The 9,104-nt window shown below is 38.5% G+C and overlaps 1 non-coding gene across 1 annotated transcript; it reads left to right on the top strand.

Moving 5' to 3' along the window:
* Nucleotides 1-7,873: 7,873 nt before the first annotated feature.
* Nucleotides 7,874-7,975, top strand: LOC143643012 (U6 spliceosomal RNA). The gene has a single exon (XR_013156067.1). It is a non-coding gene; the product is annotated as a U6 spliceosomal RNA (small nuclear RNA).
* The last annotated feature ends 1,129 nt before the right edge of the window (nt 7,976-9,104 follow it).

The raw sequence follows: 9,104 nt of genomic DNA on the forward strand, positions 1-9,104 counted from the left end.
GAATACTCGTCTGCCAGGTGGGAGACCCGGGTTTGATTCCTGGCTTATGCACTTCCCTCCTCCCCCACCCCCCAAACAAATAAACAAACAAACAAAAATTGAACAAATGGTGCTGCAATAATGGGATACTCACATGGAAAAAGAATGAAATGTGACCCCTGCCATACAGCATACAATAAACAAATCCCAGCAGCACAGGCTAGAAAGATATTCACCTAATTCATTCTAGAATTCATCCCCTGCCTGATGAGCAATTATGCACTCTATGAGAAATTCTATCGTCTTATTTGGAATCCTGTTTTTCTGTTGTTATGGCCAAATATTTCTTCCAAATTCTTAACCTGTTCTTTTTCTGCTGCAGTGGATCCTGTAATTCATTTTTATAGACTTAACTGTGAATGGAGATCCACCATCCAAATAGAACATGGTGGTAAATCTAGAGTCCAGCATCTGAAAGGGACGGTATATTTACCTCTGTTCTAGGGTCAAAGACTTTGTCCCTCAGCCACTGTCTCATAATATACAGATAGCCACAAAGAGTCCAGCTTGACAGCATGTATATGAATTTGCACAAATCCATAATTATGTATTAGAAAGCTAAACATCCAATTAATCCAAATTGCAGGTTTCACTCTAAATGATATTATATGTTGATGAAAATTATTGCACATCTTAAGGTTTTCCTTTCTTCTCTAGAGTAAATATCCTGAAGATGTTCAGCCTTTTTGTTAAAAAAAAAAAAAGCTACCTTTACGTAGCTGCTCCTGAGACGCATCAGGACTAACACCCCTAAAGGTGTTTCTTGGTCTCCCATGGCAGTGACTCTGTTTGTCTGAATGAATCCCTGATTAGGGAAAACAGTCAAACCAAGACTTTGTGTACCATATTTAGATGCAAGAGTTAACCTCATATTTATAATCTGGATGCTATTACAATAGAGATTCTTGAGCATTATAAGAATTTATGGGACCAGATTATCTAATACTGGATTGAAAATGAGACTGACTTGGCAATCTTCAGATATGTGATTCCTCTACTGTGTTTATGATTTGTATTGCTACATTTTCTTTGTTTTGTTTTTAATCTCACTCCCCAGGATAGAAAGAGGAATGTTTCAATGTACAATTAAATTAGACCTTCCCAAACCATACTGATTCTGTTCAATTGACCAATATTTAGAAGCCAAACAACTGTTCTTGGTAGATTCCATACAGTTCTTTTCTTAGTGGATGAAAATAGGCTTAAGATTTAGGAATCCAGTTACCAGACACACAAGGGATTTACTGAACCTGAATACCACCCAGGAGCTATAATGGGTTTCCCAACCTCAGCACCCCATGTATCAATTGGCAAGCAGACCTCTTTCAGAGACTAAGGTACAGCTACCTGCTGTTTTCAATTACTTCTTGCTTGATAAATGCAGTGGAAGTGACTTGTGTAGTTTCTGTAAACTCCACGAAATGCAGCAAGACATGTTCAGAAGTCTTCCCCACCGCGGGGAGACTTTCAAAGACATCTGTCATAGTTGTAGGGGAGGGAACTTAGAGGATTTTTAGTGTTAATAAAGACATAAGAGGACTTGCACTTAGGGCTTTGGAGTTTCTTCTAGTGGTTTCTATTTTCGCATCTCACTGTGCTTTGTAAGAACCAAGAAGACATACATCAAGGATCTCTGCCACTTTCCTAAAAGTGCACCATTTAAGGAAGGTAGTTTCGTTTAATGGCTTGTTGGAAACTTTTGTACAGGTTGTTTTTTGCTGCAGCTGATTGTTTTTGTTTGCTTTGGCCCATTCTGTCTTGAATAGCATGATGAAACATTTGTATTGCCCTTTCTGAGAATGGACTGCCAAATAGATAAAACATAAAAGAAAAATAGGATTAAAAACAAAGATACTGGCATACTTCTACATACTCCATCTTTCTTTGTTAGATTCTGGCAACTTCTATGAGGGAAGAAATGTTCACCTATAGTTATATGATATTGTCTTTATTTCTGGTAACTAGAGGGTAGGTTATTAGAAAGCTGAAGGCTCCTCTACTTCTCTCTAGCAAACTCACAGCTCTGTGTCTTCTGTCAAGCAGAAGAACAGGAATGGCATTTGATTGACCTCTGCGTGTAACCAGCTAGAGCAGGGGCTCTGCTCTGCCTATCTCTGTTGCCTCACGAGCCTACAGATACGAAATACCAAGTAAGTTTCCCCAGATCCTAGAGTTGGAGGGTATTTGGAGCTCACACAATGCAGCCCTCTTCTTTCTGTTACACATCAGGAGCTGGACCCGGGAAGATGATTTCATTTGCCCAAAGACAACAACCGACTATTGGCTGAGTTAAGGCTGGAGGTCAAATTTCCTATTCTTAGTTCAAGACACTTCACTCACTGCAGAATGAAGCTTGTTTGGTATTCATGGGTAGCTTGGGAACTGAAATCCTGACTTGGTCTTACAGAGAAATGTCATAAAACACTAAGAAAATTATGTCCTCAGCTGCCATTCCTATACCCCAAATTACCTCCACATCGCTAGGACTTCCCGAGCTACCCACAGGGAATAGGCAGTGACACTAATGATTTCTGCGGCTAACAACCCTCTTTTGAAAAACATATGCTCTCTCTTCTCCCCTGAATCTGTTACTGCTGGCCCTGAGGAAACAAGATTGCTGCATACAAAGGATAAGTAGAATGGTTTAAGGTAAATATCAATAATAATTATAATCACAGTAATGGCTAAACAACATTGACTATTTAGGATATATTAGGCACTGTGCAAATCACGCACATTATCTCATGGAACTCTCCTTAAGATTCCATGAAATGAATACTCTTATTATCCCCATTTTTCAGATGAGGCTCACAGAGACTTACTTCCTAAACTTACATGGCCAGGAAGTGGCAAAACAGGAATTTGAACAGAAACCATTTAGCTACAGAATTATCATCTTCTAAATTTATATGCTAAGGGTAGGACAGAGAGTGTAGGCACAGGAGCATTTCAGGTAGACGAAACAGTGTCATAAAGACTTATAAGGAATCAAATCCTGTTTGAGAAACTGCAAATATTCCAATGAGCCTGCAGCCCAGGAGTACAGCAAATCGAATGATGTGCAGTAAGCCTGAGAAGGAAGAATCATGAGGACTAGAATAGATAGTGTGCTGGTTTGAAGCTGTTATGTACCCCAGAAAAGGCCATGTTCTTTTAATCCATTCCTGTGGGGGCAGACCTATTGCAGGTGTCATCTTTTGATTAGGTTGTTTCAATTGAGATATGACCCAACCCATTAAAGATGGGTCTTAATCCTTTACTGGCATCCTTCATAAGAGGATAAAAGGCAGAGACATTTGGAGAAGCTTAGAAAGAAACGTTCTAGAGATGCTAAGACTGACCCACAGATGTTCAGAAAGAAAGCCACTGGAATCGGAAGCTGAAACAAGGGAACCCAGGAGTAAAGACCAGGAGATGCTAGTTATATGCCTTCCCAGCTGACAGAGGAAGCCTAGATAACAACAGACTTTCTACAGAGAAGATGTCTTCCTCTTGATGCCTTAATTTGGACATTTTCATAGGCTTAGAACTATACATTTGTAAAGTTAAAATCCTCATTGTAAAAGCCAACTCATTTCTGGTATGTTGCATTCTGGCAGCTTTAGTAAACTGAAATAGATAGCATGTTAGGAAGTTGCATTTTATCTCAGGCAGGAGCATCAGGAATGAAAAGAAAAGGACCACATCAAGAAATATTTGGGAAATGCAAAGGACCTGGTGATTTCCTGTCTACCCATCCAAATTGCCTTTCCAGTTGACAAGATGCTAACCTACCCTGTTGACACAATGGTGATCCTCCTTTTAAATCTTCATAGTCAAAAATGTCAAGAAGATAAGTAATTAACTATAGTATATTGAAATAATTTCTCAGTTTCTTTCTTAGTTTCAATCTCGGTCATATTCTATTTCAAATTCAACAAATCTTATCAGAACAGACATGTATTATTCAATTAAAATCATGTTTCATTTTAACATTGATTAGATTATGGGGGAGGGATTGTCTAAATAGAAGAACCCATAAGTCAGATACAGTTAATAAACCTCTAAATGTTGAAACAGCGATGTTGTACATTCCAAGATATGTTTTATTCCAGCAGGGATTGCATTTTCCATATTTTTCTTGATTATTTTCTTTGCAAGATTAACACAGCGATTGAAAGGGAAGTCAGAATTAGCATATTGAGTACTGTTTATTATTTATGAGATGGAAATCAAGCTCCTATATAACCAAACTCATTAAGGCTCACATAAAGCTTTCCCCATCTCTGAGTGGCTTTCTCTCTGAGCGTACAACACAAATACAACTCTGTAACAAGTAATTTATACATTTCCAAAGTACAATAAACTCTCTGGTTTATCATCCAGAATTATGTGGCATTATCATGACCCAAGACCTTCCTTTATCCTAGCAGTACGGTCCGAAAACATGCATCCAGGAAACAATGTGTCGAAAATAGTGCCTGCAAATTGCTGTTTCTGGGCATATGGTACTGACCCCACAATAAGGTTTCCACTCTCTCCCTAGCTCTAGCCTGTCCCATTGTGCACAGTTTGGTGTCTCTAGCTAGCTTCCTACTGTGTTTGCTGCTTTACAATTCTCTCTGCCACCCTCTGCATCACGTAAGGTATAGCACTGGTGCTACTGAAATGCTCCCATTGGCATAGATCCTCACAGGACAAACCCAACAACCTGCCTTCTGCCCTCTTCCCTGGGAACTGTTCTGTGTCTTCATCTGTAAAATGTTGCAAGAGTTCAATCAATTAGCATAGCCCCTGGGCTTATAACACAGGTGTTTGCACGATGAGTTCTCTGTAACTGTTAGCCACCCATGAAGCTGAAAACAACACAAAGGCAGAGAGTTTGGTTTATTTTGTTGACCATCGTGTCCCCAGTATATCTACAACAAGGCCTGAAAGATAACTGATACCCAACAATTATTTGCTGAAGGGATAAAATGAATGTATTTTGTGCATTAAGCTCTTAAAAAAGCAAACTTTTACAATCAAAAGCAATCAAATCTATCAATCTTTTCTGCTAGTACTTGGTGTGGTGTCATGACTTGAAATTTGTTGCCACATCCAAATTTATGAAAATATTTTCATGAACATATGTGTCTAATTATAAATTTACATACACACATTTATAAATAGAGAGAGATTGTCTACACATTACCTAGCAAGTGTCAGATATCATGTTAAATACTTCGCATGTATTTTCACAACAAGGCTTTGAGGTGGAGACCATTGTCCCCATTAATTTCCTGATTAAGGAACCAAGGCTAAAATACAAACAGTATTTTCTACATTTAATGTTTAGAGTTAAAGTTTTCATCCATCTGGAATTTAAATTTGTGAATAATAGGGATTCTTTTCACACTCGCGGCTTTGTGACTCCAAAAGTGATCAGAAAGGTGTGGAAAACTGAATGAATACAGTATGCCTGTATGCCATGGGTGCACGCGTGGGTGTGTGTACATGCGTGTGTGTGTTATGTGTGTGTGTGTACATGCGTGTGTGTGCACGCACATGAAGAGGATCAATCATTCTCATCAGCTTCCTTAAGTGGTTCCTAATCTAAAATGACTGAGTCATTGGTTAAAGTTAGAGATAGCTTTGTTTTAAATAGAAAGTCAGTTTCCTAGCATTGTGCATTGAAAAATACGCCCTTTCCCCCAGTAATTTAAAATATTTTTTACCAACAACTATGGCCCTGAAGTCAGAACGACCTGGATCTGCATCACGGTTAGACCAGATCCAGGCTTCATGACCTTAATTAGTTATTTAATCTCCCTGAGATTATTCCCACATTTGTAAAATGGGATAATATAGTATTAACCCATTTTACAGCCTGGTCGGGGAATGAGACCAGATATTATGTGTAGATCACTTAGGAATGATTCTGGTTCATAGTAAGCTTCAGTAAGTGTTAGTGTTTATTAATATAATTCTCATATATACCTAGCTCTGGTTGTGCATTATCTGTACCATTCCAGTGATACAGAAGACACTTGCCAGCTAATCCAAGGTGTGACTATTTTAAGGGTCTCACTGTATTGCCAAATTGCTTTCACAGAAGTCAGTGTAAATTTACACCCCCATCCAGGCAATTTGTTAAAGTGTCACATCTTACCCTCTTCATCATTGAGCATTATTATTTTAAAGAATCATTGCTTATTTAATGAATGAAAAGTGTCACCTCATGTTAGTTTTAATTTGTGCTTCTTTGGTTACTAATGAGACTTTATAATTTTCTCCTTGTTTACTGACAATGCTTATTTCCTCTTTAGGAATGGCAGAGATAGCTGTTTTTCCCTTTTTTTAAACAGTAAATAATAAGCTGGGCATGTGGCCACATAGCTCAGTACTACATTTGCCATGCTGCCTTGCTGAGTGCGTCCATATAACTCAATTCTTAACAAAACAGTGTGAGCATCTTTCATAATTTCAATGTGTGTAACTTTCATTTCACATGCAGAAAAGGAAATTGCTGTCCTCCTGCTTCCAGCTAAATAGATAAAATTCCCCGTGCAGATTGGGAAAATGCCTTATGGTAAGGAGAATAATCTGAAAGTAATTCTGGTCTCTGAGTGACCACATGGAGCAGAGCTGCTGCACAATCCTTCTCCATTACCTTCAGGACTGTTGTGTGAGAAAGATAAATATTTCTATGTTCTTTAAGCCACTGTATTTTTGGATCTTTTTGCTTTAGCAGCTTACCCTTTACATAATTAATGCATACACGTTGTCCATTTATCCATTGGAATAGTAGCACTTTTCTTATTGATTTATGGGATTCTTTGTTCTATTTGATTAAAACACTTTTATGTAAACAATTTCATTATGCTTTTGTATGTCTTCCTTTGGTTTAGTTTTAAAGGTATTCTCTATGCAGACATTAGAAAAATTTTATCCTTGTTTCCTCTCCTTTTATGACTTTTAAAATTGGTCATTTAACACATTGATCTTTCTGCTCTTAATTCAGTGAATGAATGGATGTAAGAGATTTCAAAATTATTTTTCCCAAATAATTAGATTGTCACTAACTTCACAGCATAATTTATAAGATAATTTCTCCTTTTCCAGATAATCTGTGATACTACCTTCATCGTATTCTATGTTAGTTCTACATCCTCAGATCTATTTTAGGATTATATATTTTGATTTACTCATCAATCTATTCTAGCAAGCAATCCTATATTGTTTAATGACTGTAGGCTTAAATGGGGTAAATTCTCTTTCATTCCTGCAACAAGGTAAGTGAATGCAATTGCCACACTGTTGTGAAATTTAAGGAACAGGTTTTATGGGAGAACCATATAAACCAGGGATCAGTGAGAGGAAACACATGGTTCCCGTTCCCTCATTCCATAGAGGTGTATTCTGGGCCCAGCAATGTGAGATACACAATGGACTTTTGACCCCAGAGAGGAGTCCCAGCTCCCTGCTTCTCTACTTTTTTATAGGGCAAGCTTAAGATTTGCTTTACATGGCATTGTGCCTGATGACATTCATTTGCTGCTTCAGATTCACTCATCTTCCTTCTCCATCTTTATGTCAACAGGAAAAGAAAATCCTATAAAGAACTTAACATATCTTTCAAAATGCCAGTCAAAATTAAAACTTTCTTTATTAAAAGAAAATTATTTAGAAAACTAATAATAATTTCTGGTTATTAATAATGCTTTAAAACAATAGTCAGCTCCCCACTTGATGGTTAAAAATAATAGCTTGAGCATTCCAATTCAAATTAGGAAGAAAACAATGGTGCTTTTCTTCACCATTATTGCTTACCACTGTTCTGGAGTCTCTAGACAATGCAATAAAACCTGGCAGAGTGCTTGCTTCGGCAGCACATATACTAAAATTGGAACCATACACAGATGAGCACGGTCCCTGCACAAGGATGACGCAAATTTGTGACGTGTTCCATGTTTTAAAAAAGCAAAAACAAAACTGGCAGAGAAGTTAGAAATCACTATAGAAATGGTAATAATGAAAATTATATCAATATTTTCAGAACAAACTTGGCATGTTCTAGGTATAAAATTATATTGTTTGTAGCCTATCAGGAAAGATAGGCAGGGAAAAGTAGATAAGGCGATTTTGGAAGATTATGGAGAAACCAGTGGAATCCTCCAGTGAATGATGATAGCAAGCAGAGGTTGCCTGTCTGGCAGTTAGCCAGGACTGAAACATCTCTCCCACAGTGGGAGGGGCTGTAGCCAGAACCCAAGGTTTCTATGGTCTGTTTCTCCATTACCTAAGACCACAGGGTGCTAGCAGTTGAGGACTCCCTGGAGAGTGGGCATCTGTACCCAAATGGGTTGCCTGATGCCTAAAGTCTGAGGGCACGTGTGCCCTCCGTATCAGGCCATTCTCAGGCTTGTACTATAAAAAGCTAGAGTCATGGTGTGGAGACAGGGAGGCCCATCTAGAGCACAGCTCCCTCATGTGGGGCCCCACACTCTTCTCGGTAGTTTGATGAGAAAATGGAGGACCTTGTGTTTTCTCTTGTGATCTTTGTCTTATACATTTCTCCAGTAAAATCTGTTCCTTACAGCCACACTTTGACATTTTGGTGTTTGGTCTTACCTGCATTTTTACTAGTCAGCACCCAACTGTGGGGCAAATTCTGCTCATCCCAGTGAAGGCCTCTGGAATGGCCCAGTTGAGGGTTGGAGAACCCTTTAGGGAAGTGACAGATGACCTTGCTGAGTGTTACTGCTGATGACTTTGTGGTTGAGGGACCCAGGCCCACTGACTACAGAAGCCCTTGAGTAGTGGTTTTCATATAAATGAGAGGTTGAGGGAAATTAGGCTGCCCATGACTTAATCCCTTAGCTTAGACTCCTCATATGTCTAGTTGCTCTTCTTTTTTCATCCATTCTTTTATACAATCCATCCGAAGTATACAATCAATGGCTCACAATATCATCACATAGTTGTATATTCATCACATGATCATTTTTAGAACATTTACATCATTCCCAAGGAAGAAATAAAAAGACATACATCCATACACCCCATATCCCTTACCCCTCCCTCTCACTGGCCACTAGAATTGC

The sequence above is a fragment of the Tamandua tetradactyla genome, chromosome 7 (genome assembly GCF_023851605.1).
Source record: "Tamandua tetradactyla isolate mTamTet1 chromosome 7, mTamTet1.pri, whole genome shotgun sequence".
In the NCBI taxonomy this organism is placed as follows: Eukaryota; Metazoa; Chordata; class Mammalia; order Pilosa; family Myrmecophagidae; genus Tamandua; species Tamandua tetradactyla.